We start from the raw sequence: 15,298 nt of genomic DNA on the forward strand, positions 1-15,298 counted from the left end.
GCCTCCACAAGGTATTGTTTGGCTGTTTCTGTTGCTGTGGGGGTGGTGTCCATTGGCCTCCGCGTGGTGCGTCTGTTGCCTGCTGTCGTCTGGCTTGGTGTGGTGGTGACCATTGGTCATTTCCTCGTGTGCCCTGGTTATCTGTTGGTGACGCCGACTTGGTCTTTGATAACTTTTTCTCCTGTCCGAAAACTTCCCGTTCCTTTTCAAGTTCTTCGTACTCATCGGCTAGGATCATTAGCGTATCCAGGTCCGACACTTTGTATGCCCCTAAGAAAATCCGTTGGCTTGGGGTGCAGTTCTCTTTAATGACCCTTAACGTTTCTTTCGTAGAGTAGTTAAGTGGTCTCACCATCGTCTGCATGTCGATCATGTAGTCCTTGAACGACTCGCTGAAGCCTTGCTTCCGTTGCCGGACCTGGTCCGCTAGCCTGGTGAAGAAATCTCTTGGCAGAAAATAGGTGTGGAAGCTTTCTATGAACTCTGCCCAGGTTCTCCATAGCTTGTTGTTGGCGATGAACCATTTCAACGCCCTTCCTTTAAGCAACTCCGGCATCGCTCGAGGGATCATATCAAGGTCCAAGCCGTACGTGTTGGCGGACCATTCTACTTGCTCCAGGAACTCAAATGGTTTTTCCGCCCCGTCGAACCTGAAAGACCATTCGCGGACCTGTTTAGCGACCTTTGCATAGTCCGACTGGCTTGGTCTCGGGGTCAGCGCTGTTGTTTTCTTATCCTGGCTTGACTCTCTCCTGTGGGCCGCTTTTTGCATGTTGTCAAAGCTCAGGCTTGCCACCAGGTTTTCCCCTTCAGCGTTTGTTAACGTAATGCTTGGGGCGGCTCTGTCGTGGTATGTTGCTTCCAGCTCGGCCCATATGTCGACAAGTTGTGGGTCGTTCTCTGCTTCTGAATAGTACTCCGACAGTGCCTTCCTCATGTCTTCTAGCCTGCCCTCCAGGGCGACATTAGGCCTCTGTGCGACATGGGTGAAGTCCTCCTTCTTGAGGCGGTAAATCCACCTCTTTCCCATTTTTGTTGTGCTGTTCTCACTGTTGGGACAATCACTTTGGGCGCCAGATGTAACGAACTGATTTTGTGTGTCTGCTCGCTACGAGATTCGTGCGGCTAGCTCAGAAGATTGTGCGTTCGTCCCACCAAATTTATATGACGTGATTGCCCGTAGATCAGTGAGAAAACAAAGGGTTCAAATGGTAACGGTGGGATTTATTCTCGTGGTTTTAGTACAGCGGGTGTGTGGCTTGGCTGGCTTCGGTATCTCCTTGCTCTGGCTTCGACGGCTGCTAGTGCTCCTCCTCCTGGCTTGTCGACGTGTTGACTCGACGTCCGCTGGCTCCTGTGTCTCGGGACGCTCGTAGTAGCCGCCTCTGCTCGCTTGCCGACGCGCTGCCTCGGGGTCGCTTGTCGCGCCTTAGGCTCGCAGAGAATTCGGCCTTGTGGGCTTAGGGAAGCGTCACCGTTGTCAGTCTAGGGTGAACAAGCTTTGCTCTACCTGTCCCTTGCTCAGAACGCGCTGACAGTCAAGGCTACCGCCAAGAAGCTGCCTAGCAGTTCACTTTGCTTTACGCCTAGCGCAGACGAACGTTCCACCCGCTTCACCCTAATGCTTGACGTCCGCGACGCTCCCCAATGAGCTCCGCGCGGCGATGATAACGTGGCTGCCGGAGATGTCTGCTGGCGTCGCTGCCGATGTCCTCTGCGCTGTCTCCTGACCAGTAGCTCGGTGTTCTGGCACTCGGAAAGTTGGGCGGTTGCTGTTCGGGAACTTCGCCGGTAATCGCAGGGCTCTCCAGGCGAACGCCTTTTGAAACCGGAAATCGATCCACCGCTCGTCCGTCACGCCAGGTCCTGCTTGGTCGGGCAAGGTACGCTGGGTCTCAGACAACTTTCCTCCCCAAGCTTCGTCGTAGGCCTCTTTCGCTTGTCTCTGACAGACCCGCCGCGACAAACGCCTTGACTTAGCCGTGTGATGCCTTCCGGAACTCAGCCATGTCCCAATCCCGAACGCCTCGACGTGGCGATCTTGCTCCTTGTATGCTTCCCACGGCGCTGTTTCCGACGACTTGCTTGGTTGTGACTCCCTCGTAGATTACTTGCTTGACTGACTGTTCACTTGGTACTTTAATTGATCTTGAAGGTTTGACTCCTCGTGATCGACTGATCCAGCTGCCAGCGCTCTGCGGCCTTATATAGGGCCTCCGGGAACCGTTAATTTCTTTTTGCGCACGGCCCCCTGGATCTCTCCACTCCGGGTCCAAGGTCCGTGCCTCCGGGTTGACCCACTTGTCCTTCACGTACCGCTTCCAACCGATGCTCTGCCCACTGCTGCCGTCCGCTGATTCCCGTGATGCTTGTGGCACGCCTGTGTGCCGCTCCACTGCCGAGATGTGGCACTTCTTCTTCCGGTCCAAAGTTCACGGAAGAGTCCAAAGTCCGGTGAAGTTCCGTTATCCCCTTTTGCACACGGCACTCTTGCCCTGCCCGCCAAGTCTCCATTCTCTCATTATCCGCTCCTTGGTCTCCAAACTCTCTCGCTCTCCATCCTTGGTCTCCAAACTCTCTCGTTCTCCGTCCTTGGTCTCCAAACTCTCTCCTCGCCGCGCCGTCACTCTTGATTGTCTTGGCTTGTCCTTTTGCTCGGCAGAAGCAGCATTCTCTATATCCTTGTCCAATTTGCTGTGTTGTTGTTGTTAATGTTGTAGTCGAGTCCTAAGGCGTTAAATTTTATCACATGTCATAAGTTAAATAGATTAAGTTAAATTCAAAGTTCCTTTAAAAGCTTTTTATATTTAATGAAACAATTTCAGATGGTAAATGTTGTCGTTTCAAGCATTTTTATTTGAATGTTTAAAATAACTTTCTTAAAGTCAACTAAGCTAAGGGCTGCTTACAACGCTGGCAGCGGAGCGGCCGCATTATACATATATATATTATACAAGGTGAGTTCCAAAGTAAACAGGGCTTTTAAAAAAATGACAGAACAAATAGTTTTTTCGGCAAAATCAATTTATTTTATTCAAAATAGTCTCCTTCTGCTTTAATACAGCGTTTTGCACGGTCCAAAAGTATGTCGAACGAGTGTTTTAGCTCGTTGTCCGGTATGGCCGCCAGTATGCCGGTGCAAGCCTTTTGAATGACCTCTGCGTCTGCATAACGCTTTCCTTTCGTCGGCAAATGCATTTTTCCTAAAAGGTAGAAGTCGCACGGTGCCATATCAGGTGAATACGGGGACTGGTTGATGGTTAAAATGTGATTTTTGGTCAAATAGTCGGACACAAGCGTCGATCGATGAGACGGCGCATTATCGTGCAACAAACGCCAACTTCCATCTTCGCGATATTCGGGCCGAACACGTCGAATACGGCGCACCAAACGCTTCAAAACTCCAAGGCAGAATATCGCATTAACGTTTTGGCCGGGTGGAACAAATTCTTTGTGGACAATACTCTTGGAATCATAAAAACAAATCAACATTGTCTTCACTTTTGACTTCTCCAGGCGCGATTTTTTGGGTTTCGGCTCGTCCGGCGCCTTCCATTTAGCACTCTGGCGTTTCGTTTCGGGATCATATTGAAAACACCACGTTTCGTCACCAGTCACAATCTTTTAAAGGAAGTTCGGGTCTTATTTTGCATCTTTAATGATGTCCTTCGAATGTTGAATTCTGAGCAATTTTTGGACGTCAGTTAATTTGTGCGGAACAAACCGTGCACACACCTTTTGTACGCCCAAATGTTCGGTCAAAATGCGATAAATCGATGTTTTGGAGATGTTCAATTCTATTTCCATGAATTTCAATGATGATTTCGGCTGATTTTTTATGAATTCACGCACAGTTTCGATGGAATTTTTGGTGATCACGGATTTTGTTTGGCCCACATGTTCATCGTCATTAATGTCCTCACGACCACTTTGAAAACGTTGAAACCACTCGTGCACTCTGCTACGGGATAGGCAATCATCGCCATTAACTTGTTTCATCAATTGAAACGTTTCGGTAAAAGTTTTACCAATTTTAAAACAAAATTTAATGTTGGCTCTTTGTTCGAAGCTCATTTTCGCACCGATAACAAAAACATACTGACACTTAAAACGCAATAACTTCACTTCCAATAGGTGAAATGTCATGAAATTTTTACTGGAAGTCGATAAACGATAGCAGATTCTAACGCACCAGTTGACATACAGATGGCGCCACTAGAGGGCGCTAGATTAAAAAAGGCCTGTTTACTTTGGAACTCACCTTGTAAATACGCTCCCGCTCCTGGAAGCGGGGTCGCGAGAGAGAATGTACATGACTTGAACTTGCTTATATTCTGCGCCGTCGAGCTTTGAAAAATAAGCCGACGCTAGCACTTTTGTCGTCCGAAACACACAAGTGCACAGTACAGTGGGTACTCTTGATATGTGCAATGCACATTGTGCCTTGGGGCTTTGGCTACTCCAACTTTTCCAGCCAGTTTTACGCGGAAACCTCAATTTTCTTCCTGCGACTGCCAGCGGGTGCGCGGGGAAGACGGCTAAATACGGTCGCAAAACGACTTTTCGCTCAAAGCCTGGGGTTTGAGAGTTGGCTTCTTGAGTGGATCTCAAGTCCAACTTTTGAGCTTTTACTTATCTGCTTTATAATTGGACTTTATACTACAAATTAAGACCCCAAAAACTCATGGGCTCCAAAAGTCCTACGGATTCGTCCTCTACAGTTCAAGCTGCCAGGAGTATCTTACCGGTAAATCAGTATCTTATACACGCCAAGCCTAGTAAAAAAATATTCTCTTCCTTACCACAATGAATTTAGTTCTGGCACATAAGTATAAAGGATACCCGATCTCATCGAGACTTTTGGCAGTGGCTCACGCGTGGCCCAAACGGATATGCACCTTCGACTTGATGCGAGCTTGATGCTGACTACGGTTGCTTCGACTGATTCCACGTTCGGACCCATTGTTAGGCGGATTCGTGATCTTCATCGCAAGGTTAATTCGGAACTACTTGGATCTTAGCATTCGGTCTCTCACAACCCTCTCCCTAATGATCGTATGGACCACCCAGTCTCATCCACCACAGACTTCTAACTCCCACCAGCCCACTTTGACTAGTAATCGTAGGTGGAGTTACTGCCATTGTTTGACTAAAGCACCTAAGTATGACCCCCGTATGGATCTCTTCAAGGCCGCCACAACCAAAATAAGATTAAAGATAACTGGTTCTGCTACAGTTAGGGTATCTCCTTCCTATGGTGATAGATACAATCTAGTTCAAAATCTCTTGTTGAGTGATAATAATCCGTTTAACACTTGGATACTTGATATTGGAAAGTGATCGATCTTTCAGGATCGTAGTCAAAGGCCTACATTACTGAAGATATTAAGCCTTGTTTAGACGCCGCTGGTCATGTTGTCCGCAATGTTTACAGCCCTCCTGGTGAGAACAATGTCTTCTTTGTTGAGCTAGAGTCGTCGCCAAATAATGTTAAAGCCTACGACATTAAGTCATTGGCATATCAGTATCAATTACTATAGTACCTCCTAAACGCACAGATGAAGTTGTAACGTGCTACAATTGCCACGATATTGGGCACACAAAAACATACTGTTTCTTGCCTTCAAACTGCGCTAAATGTGGTGGTGATCATGAATCTCAATATCCTGTTTACCCCGCTAGGGCTCCGGAATAATTGCGGTTCCAACCATAGTGCACGCTACCGCAAATGTGCAGTTTTTCCAAAGGCAATTGGTCGTAAAAATCTGGAGCAACCAAAAAAATCAATTAAATTTGTACCTTCGCCTCTTCCTGTTGTCGCGTAGAAAAATTAAGATATAGTTCGAGGAAAAAAAGAAGGATCTAAATCTGCGCTAGAAAATTTAATATTAATCGTTTTAAGAAAGGCAGAGAGTCATATTATAGTCAGAACATAATACTCTGTAAGGTTCATGCAAGTCATAGTTAGATCTAAAATGATTTAAAATTAGGGGAATGTAATTTCTTGATAATCTGTTTGGAACAGAAAAGTTTAGCTGGTTTAGATTATACATTTTATTCATTTATTCATAAATTAATTTATTTTTATCCTAACGCTACAAGTAAAGACTTATATTTTAGGGATAAACTGTGACGCGCTTCTGATGGTTTTAGGAGCATGAGGTAGATTGTTCCATAGGCGAATAGCATTAACATAGAATTGCCATTTCGAGCATAAGGTTTAATTACTAGGGATAATAAAGGTTTGGGTTCTTTGAGATTGAACTGAAAGTGCACACTGTCTTTTGCAAATAAATTAATGTCTTTAAGCCAATCCACTGACAAAGGCTAAGGTCAAGAATACTATTAACTAGGTGGGAAGTGTGGTCAGTGCGACGAAGAATAAATACATAACGGACGGTTGAATTACAAGCAACAGTTCACTTTTGCGTATCCTGAGTGTCGCAATGCCCAAAAATCTCAACACCGTAAACAATTGTTTTGGCCACTAGCATACAAAGCTGAGTTGGCAAGAACGACTGAGAAGTAGAAAGCTGTCTCAGAAGCCCATATGTTCGCCCAGCTGCTTTGGAAATATGATTGCTCCATGCTAACGTGTTATTAAAGGCGATACCCATATTGCCTGCAGATTCTTCATATTTGATTGGGCTATTGCCAATCATTAAATTCTGGAGTTGCGTAGTGTCGAAGTGTTTTTTGTAAATAACGATACACTTGCTTTTTTTTGAGTTTAGACATAGTCTGTTTTCATCGGCCCAGTTATTAATTTTGAAAAGCAGGGTATTACACATACTAATATAATCACTGCACATCATCAGCGTATAAATGGACATCACCAGGGGACAGAACATTAAAGTCATTTACATAGATGGAAAATAATAAGGGCCCTAATACAGAACCTTGGGGTCACCTCTAGTCACCGAAACCCAGACACGACTGCTTGTTGTCTATCTGTTAGATACGACCTCAAGAGCAGGACTACAGAGTCCGAAAAATTGAAGAGGTTTCTTAGCTTGGTGCATAGAACACTATGGTTGACGGTGTCGAAGGCCTTGCTGTGCTTGTAACTAGCCTTTGATCGAATGTCCTCAACTACATCAGTAATAGCACAAATAAAACTCCTATTTTTTCTGAAACCAGATTGCTTTTCACTAAGCATGGAAATGATATTCATAAAGGGTTGTATCTGTGCCGCCAGTATATTTTCAAAAATTTTTGACAAGAAAGGAAGTAGGGATATGGGTCTGAATTCGGTTTGACTTTTCGGTATAGGGACAATTTTTGCGAATTTCCATGCGGAGGGAAAAGTGGATGTGGTAATTGCTGTGCTCATAATGTGTGTAATATGGCTAAGGACTAAAGGTAACAAAAATTTCATAAATTTAGGGCTAATGCCATCCAGGCCTTCAGCTTTTGACTTCACCTTACGTAAACATTTAAGAACATCACATTGTCTAACACACATAAAGGTAAATCTATTATCACAGTCTGGTAAGGCACTCAGGTATTTTTACATGTAGCTTCAGGTACACCGAATTGCACAAACTTCCTGTTCATACCGTTGACGTCCACTTGGTGTTGGGCCAGCTGCTTGCTTTTACCAATTCCAATATTTTTAAGTTATTTGAATGGATAAATTTTGAAATTTGGACCCATAAAATGCACACTTTGCAGATGTGATGATCTGCCTAACATTATCACGCGCCCGAATGTATTGCATTCTAAAACAAGACAGGAAGTTAACTTCGGAAAGGTGAAGTTTGTATACCGTTGTAGTTATAATTATAAAATTTAAAAAATACAAAAAATGATATTCCCAATAGTATAAGATAATATGTCAAAAAACACCGAAGCTATAATTTTTTTCATGTTATTTTCCCACCAATTTTCCGATCGTTCCTATGGCAGCTATATGATATAGTCGTCCGATTTTGATAAAATTAATTACAAAATTCAGAATTAATTAAAGAATGTTATGTCAAGCGTAGGAGGTTTATATGTTAAAAAACACCCAAGCTATAATTTGTTTCATATTATTTTCCCACCAATTGGAATGAAGAATAATATTTGAACGTAAAGAAGAAGTATTTCTAAGCATGGCCATACTAAATACAATTATTAAATAAACATTTTTAATCTGTCCTTATGAACGGTTTGTTTTTTGTTTTTATTATTCGTTATTATAATGTTATTTCTATCTCCTATTTCCGTTACTTTATACGGACCAGTATATTTTTAATCTAACTTATGACCTGTTTCATTTCTTAAGAGGATTTGATCACCTACTGATACATATATATTGTTTATTTTCTGATCATATAGTATCTTATTATTTTTCTTATTTTCTTCTATCATTATTCTAGCTCCTTTGTATGCTTCTTCTAATCTATATTTATTTTCAGTAAACAAACATGGTTTCTATATTGTTTGGTAAATTATTTGTTTCACCAGCTCATATGGACAATAATTATGTGCCATTGAGGGGGTCGTGTTGAAACAAAAAGCGAAATATTGAAGCCATACGTCCCAACCAGTTTTATCAACCGATATATATAAGCGTATGTATTCATTGAAAGTTTTATGACTTCGTTCTTTTATTCCGACTGTCTGGTGGTGGTGTGCCGTAGATGTTATATGAATGATGTTATATAATGAACGTCTTCATTGGACAATACTTCAGAACAAAAGATTCAAAAATTGCTTTAGCGACAGTGTTTGCGTTCTTAATTGGAACTGGTATGACAACTAAATATTTAGTTAAGTCACATATTAGAGTGACTGCATATTCATTGCCATTTTCTGATTTTGGTAGTGGACCAAAAGTGTCTCTGTCGAAAGCATTTATAGGTGTATCAGTTATTATCAATGGAAGTCTTATTGTGCAGTGCCAGTATGACCTCCTTGTATTGGATCCTCATGGAATTTAGACAGTATAGCTTCTCTTTCATCTTTTTTTTCTATAAGGGTCACCGGGTTGAGTAGTGCTACTCTTAATGTATTCAATATCTTATTGCCCATTTGTTTGAAATTATGTATTGAAACATGTTCAAAGACTTTTTTTATTATTTTTAAATTGACCTACAGCTGCGGTCAAAATAATAGTAGTGCCCACAGAGGCTTTTTAGTAACCCCAAAAAATAACGCTTGAAATGTTTTTACAATTTTTTCTTTAATTTTCATTGAAACTTAACTAATAGTAGCTAATAATAATAAACAACAACTATGGATAATTCAAAAGAATTTTTAAAAAAAAAATAAAAATGTGAATTTTTACAAAAAATTGTTCGGTCAAAATAATAGTAGTGAAACGTTTCAAAATTTTCACAGCCAAAAAAAAACGTTTATAGGTTGAATTATGTACTATGTTTATATTATATTTTAGTATTTTGTTGCATATCCTTTGTTTGCTATAACAGCTGCACAGCGCTTATGCATGGAATCAACCAAGTTTTGGCATCTCTTTACAGGAATAGAGCTCCAAGTCCTTTGTACAGCTTCCCAAAGTTGGAAGTTATTGCTTGGTTTTAATTCTGAGATTGCTCTTTTTACGTCACACCATAAATTCTAAATAGGATTGAGATCGGGTGACTGTGCGGGCCACTCCATGACATTTACTTGGTTGGCTGCGAACCACTCCTTAGCATGTTTGCTTGAATGTTTTGGATCGTTGTCCTGCTGGAACATCCAAATAAGAGGCATGTCCTCGGAGGCATATGGGAGCATCACGTCGTTTAAGATATTGACGTATACGTAACGGTCCATGATGGTTTTGACCCAATATATTGGCCCAACTCCATAGTATGAAAAACTTGCCCAAATCATAATTGATGAACCACCATGCTTCACCGTTTTTAGCGTATACTTTGGAGAAAAAGCACTTAAGGGTGGTCGTCTAACAAATTGCCGAGAGCCTCGGCCTCCAAACAAAACTATTTTTGACTCATCCGACCACAAAATATTCCTCCACTTTTCCAAAGGCCAATTCAAGTGCTGCCTTGCGAACTTTAAACGTTTGGCGGCATGTTTTTTTGTGAGTAAGGGCACTTTTCTTGGACTTCTTGAAATGAGGTTATTATCTCTAAGCCGTCTTCTTACAGTTTCCAAACTTACATTTAAGTCACATGTTTTTTTTAGAGATGCAGCAGACGCGAAAGGCTCTATTCTTGCCTGTCTTGTTAGGCGATCCACTGATCTTTGTCCAATAATTTGGGTCGACCACGCGTTTCATTTGCTGGCTCATATTTAATAGCATTTCTGGAAGTATTCCTATATCTGTGCATTTATGAACGACAAAAGTGCCCTCATGCATAAAAAATTATCATTTTTCTGGATGTAATTTTAGATGGTATTTCGTACATTTCTCAAAAACGTCTGCTAAGTTTTTAAGAATATGTTTTTCGGAATAAACTATAATTATTAAGTCATCCATATAAACTTTATATTATAAAGGAATGCTTGTTAAGGTTCTAATCTAGAGAATGCTATAGTCATTATTCTCTGAAATGAATTGGGCGCTATTTTTAATCCGAAAGGTAATCGCTTGAAAATGACGTTATATCTTTTGAACTTTTTTCAAGTTCAATTTGATGAAATCCTGAAACTAAGTCAAGGCATGAAAAATATTTTGCCCGACCTAGTTGATCCAAAATATCATCATTTATCGGACCATAATTTTTTATTAATTTGACGATAGTCAATCACTAATCGGCATTTCTTTTGTTCTGAACCTGGAGATGGTTTTTTAGGAACAAGTAATAATGGGCTATTATATTCAGATACAGATGGTTCAACAATCCCGTCGGTGATCAATTTTCCGACTTGTTTCACCTGACTGTGTGGGCCTCTGTAATTTTTTATATACACTGGTTCATCATCTTTTAATATCAGTTTTTATTTGTAAAAATTATTTGTGCTTGTTGGTTCGGTTTCCAATCCGAATATGTCATTATATTGGGTGCATAAGCTTGAAAGCTGTGATTTGAATTGTGGAGGAAAGTTTTTTGAAAGTTGAGATAACACAGATTTTCTCTATTTTCTAGATTAGTTTTGACTGCTTCGTAGTTCGAAAGTGATTCATATGCTAAAATATTTGTACTGACTTCTTGATCTTTATTTGTTGTATTGAGTAGTCTTATGAAAGCGTTTTTAGATGTTGCTGTAGTACTTGCTATGTTAATACCATGCTTAATTTCTTGATTTGGAATTAATACACTGTCTTCTTTTGAATTTAGTTGAATTTTTCTAATAACTTGGGATCTTGCTGGCAAAAGTATTGAGTTGTTGCCAGAACTGTATGTTATTGGAACATAAATTTTAATTTATTAGGTGTAATTATAAGCCAATCTTCAGATGGCTTGTCATTTAGAACAGTTGTATTTTTTTATAAAATTGATTCCTAATATGCCATCACAAGGAATAGTGAATTGTAAATCTACGATATGAAAATCGTGTTGGATTTTTTACTTAGTGTTCTGTATCTCAATATTATTCCTTTTATGTCTATTATATAATTATCTTTTATGTCATGAAAGACATCAGAATTTTCTTTAACTATTGAAATGTCTGCACCTTTGTCTACTAAAAAGACAAGTTCTTTTCCTGTAGCCACATGGTTGTATGATACAAATATGTTCTGACTAAGATTAAAGGTATGAACCCTTGCATTTTCTACAGTTGAGTACCTAAAGGGTTTTGTGAGTTTCCCGATGTATTATTGGTTACTCGGACATTACTTGGATTATTATTGTTGTGGCCTCGACTCGAGTTGCCACGGCCTCTTGAGTTTCCTCTATATTGGCCTCGTCCATTATTGTATTGGGTACCATTGTTGTTGTAATTATTATTACGACTACGAAAGTTACCTATAATTTCCACGTCCGCGGTTTCCGCCGCGCTGCGGATAATTTTTGTAATATAGGGCAGTGCTTGGCTGTCCGGTTGCTTCTGTGCAACTATTTGCAAATTTTGATACGGCATCATTCATAGTATTGAAGGTACCAGCTTGCATAATAAGCTTTACCTTATCGATTGTACAATTTTTAGTCATTGCTTTGACTGCATGCTGAGTGGAATAATTTCTAGCTAACTCTAGGGGTAAGCCGTCTTTTATATATGCACCTTCTACAGCTTTTGTCATCTGCTCAACCTCTAGTGTGTACTGGCTAGCAGTTTTATTGAGTTGCTGTAGGTTCATCAGTTTTGCTGACACTACTTCTACAGTTTGGCATTTGACGTTGCTTTTTAATCCGGAAATGACATCAGTTACTTCTGTTTCATTTCTGATTAGATTTCTGGCGACACCCTTTAGCTTTGTTTTTATTATAGAAACTGCTAATTGTTCGTGTTCGCCTTTTATTGATTCTGTTATTTGTAATGCATCAATAAAACTCGATAAGTTTTACCATCGAAGACTGGTAAAGGCTTGGATGCTGCATTAATAAAATCAATATTAGATTGCCCCATTGTGATAATGTTGCTAAATTTATTCTCTATTATGCTTGAACTAGCATCAGAACCTTTAGAATTATCCAGATCTGACATTAAAACAGCTGGAATAGTAAGATTATTTAAATCTTGTTCTTCTATTTTAGGGTTTGTCTCTGCAATCTCTTCTGACTCTATTTGGTCAATGTCAGTTTTTTCTGTTGATTCCGGTTCATCACCAGTTTCAACTATTAGAGAAGTGTTTTGTATGGTCGGTACTGATATATCTAAATTGAACTTTAGTTTAATTGATATTAAATTAGATCGTAGTCTGATCAATAGTTTTGATACTTGGGACCAATGATCTTGATTTAATTTTTTTATCTGGCTATGTATTAGTATACGTGCTTCATTAAAGCATTTTACTAGTAAGTAGGATGGATTTGTATGTTCTGGATCAATTTTCATTTTTTAATACATGTTCTGGATAAAAATTTGTGTTGTTGTGCAGGCGCTTATTGATAGCGGAAGTCGTAGCGGCTGCTGCTGCCCCGGAATGTTCGGGAGTGTTCTGGAATGTTGTGGAATACTCTGCTCTGCTATCGCGCCCACTACCCCCTCCCCACCCACTTTCCCTTCCCGATTGTCCTCCCACTTGTCACCCTTAAATCCTCCTCCCCCCTCCCGCTCTCCATCTCCCTCTCGCTCTTCCTCCCGCTCCCCCTCCCGCTCACCAAAATATTAAATATGATTTTATTTCACCACAATATGACATATTAGTATTTTTTTTTTAATCATTGTGAGGACAATAAGCATCATAAAGTTCGTGATTATTATTTCGATTTGCTGTATCGACGATCATCGCAGCATTGATACAGGCTATATAACAAGAATAGACTATGTTACGTGGGCATATTAGTGCCCGAGTCCTGACAAGGACTTGGGCCGAGGGAGAGGCGTCCGATGTTCAGGCACCATTTGCCGGCATAAGCTACGTCGTATTCGGGTCGTGGGATCTTGGTAAGCCTCTCTCCTCTCCAACATAACGAGAATAAATATTAAAAGTGCCTGGAAAAATAATAATAGTCATCAAGCTCGTCAGTCATCAGTCCACACTGCCCAACAAGCTTAGCTGTCGCTTGATCGCAATACGATCGGGCTGTGTTTTGGCCATATTCCCTCCCCTTCACACATTCGTGTGCCAATGGATCGTCGCGGGCCGCGCAATACGATCCCCTATTGTCAAGGTTGTCCGTCGAAAGTTATGTCATTGTTCTTGACCTACTTCACTCCTCGCGTCAGCACACCCCCTTTGTTATAGTTCTAGCACGCCATGGTTTTCAATTCTTTTTCACATTATAAATTTATTAAATAATATTTATGTCGGCGTGTGCCGGTGTTGAATAACATAATATTGGTTAATTCATATGGGGATTAAATTAATTGACAATTATTGTATTAGCGGAGAGTATCGATTTGACCACCTGTGAAGGTGCACACATCAGCAAAATGCTGACTATTCACGACTGCAAACGTCGCTCAGAGGGCTCTTGCAATTGGGCAAGTGGGCAAGTGGAGAATATATAATATATAAGTATTCCAATTCATTCACTGTTATTGGTAGGGTCGCTTTTGATAACAAGTATAAAATTCTTACGTTAAATTGTGGATCAGTGTCTATTGTTTTTGCTAAAGCTTCTGATGTAATCATGGCGCACGGATATATATATGTATGTATAAGAAAAGGAACCGTGTTCCGACAAACTTACCCTCTTTTTAATCCTGGGCGATGAGATCTCGACGCTCCGGATCCTGGGCTTTGGGAGATTTTAGAATTGGTTTATACATATATATACGTGCAAGATTTGATGGTGGCTTACAAAAACAAAACACAAAAATTACGTTACACAAAAAAAATAACACTATCGCTGTATAGATATGTATGTATGTATGCAGTGTATGAGAGTTCCACTGAGGCACACGTCAGTTCCAATGCTCGGGCTGGGCTGGTCGGTGCAGCTCCAATTTCTTGTTCAGCGTATGTAATTGGGGATTCTGTTTACACTTGCATTCAGAAATGCATGTACTCGCAAATTGTTTTTGATTGTTTTGGCGATTCACTTTTTTGTTTATAATATTGGAGTGCAATTTATTTATTATTATTTGTATTGATTCTATTGTCTTTTTGCTGTTTTTATTGTCTTTTTGTGGTTTCACTTCACTGTATCGGCTCGGCTTATGCTCCAATGTGGGTCACCACTTTCTCCAGGGTGTGATGTTGGTCGCGGCGTCTCTGAACAGAGCGCTTGTACATCTTGACCACTTTAAGGATCACTATAACCAGTAGTAGTCCAGCTATGAGCTTCAGGGTCCTGTTGACATCTTGAATATCGTCCCTGTGGTCAACGATCTCTACGTGATTAATCACATTGGCGGTGCTGTCGGCCACTTTGGAAGTTTCGCCGCCCATCTTGGGGTCTTTAGGCCATTCACTTGGTTCACTAGTTATTTTCGTCCTTCGGAATTTTGCTGGTTGACTTCCTCCAGATTGTGGTCGATCGCAGGACCGGTTATCGGGACTTCCTCCTGGGTGAATTTGATTCTAGGGAAACGTCAAGACATCCTTCTGGATACCAGCCTTCTTCCAGTCGTGGTCTGTGTTGATGGGAGTTGCACTTCTAGACCACCGTCATGGAGAGATCAGAACAATTTCTGTCTCTTCTCCATTTGGCTGGGGTCTTTTATACCGGACTAGAGCTTTCGCTAGCCCCCCATGTTGGATGAATTAACTAGGTGTTTCTCCATTTCCCCTATTTTAGGAGTCAATGGCCGGCTGGTGCACTTTGCCACCTTACTGGATTACGGTTACGAGCAG

General features: G+C 40.8%; 1 protein-coding gene across 19 annotated transcripts in view; it reads left to right on the plus strand.

Moving 5' to 3' along the window:
* The window catches only part of conu (Rho GTPase-activating protein conundrum), a 307,155-nt gene that overhangs the window by 31,788 nt on the left and 260,069 nt on the right, over positions 1-15,298 (plus strand). For 3 of the 19 annotated variants that reach the window (XM_070999133.1, XM_065868591.2, XM_065868590.2), the window contains exon 3: positions 8,403-8,558. The exons of the other annotated variants lie outside the window; for them this stretch is intronic. The gene's annotated coding sequence lies outside the window, so the exon portion shown is untranslated. The remainder of the gene's footprint in view (positions 1-8,402; positions 8,559-15,298) is intronic. 19 annotated transcript variants of the gene reach the window in all.

This window comes from Drosophila suzukii, unplaced genomic scaffold (genome assembly GCF_043229965.1).
Source record: "Drosophila suzukii unplaced genomic scaffold, CBGP_Dsuzu_IsoJpt1.0 scf_4, whole genome shotgun sequence".
NCBI classification, from domain to species: domain Eukaryota; kingdom Metazoa; phylum Arthropoda; class Insecta; order Diptera; family Drosophilidae; genus Drosophila; species Drosophila suzukii.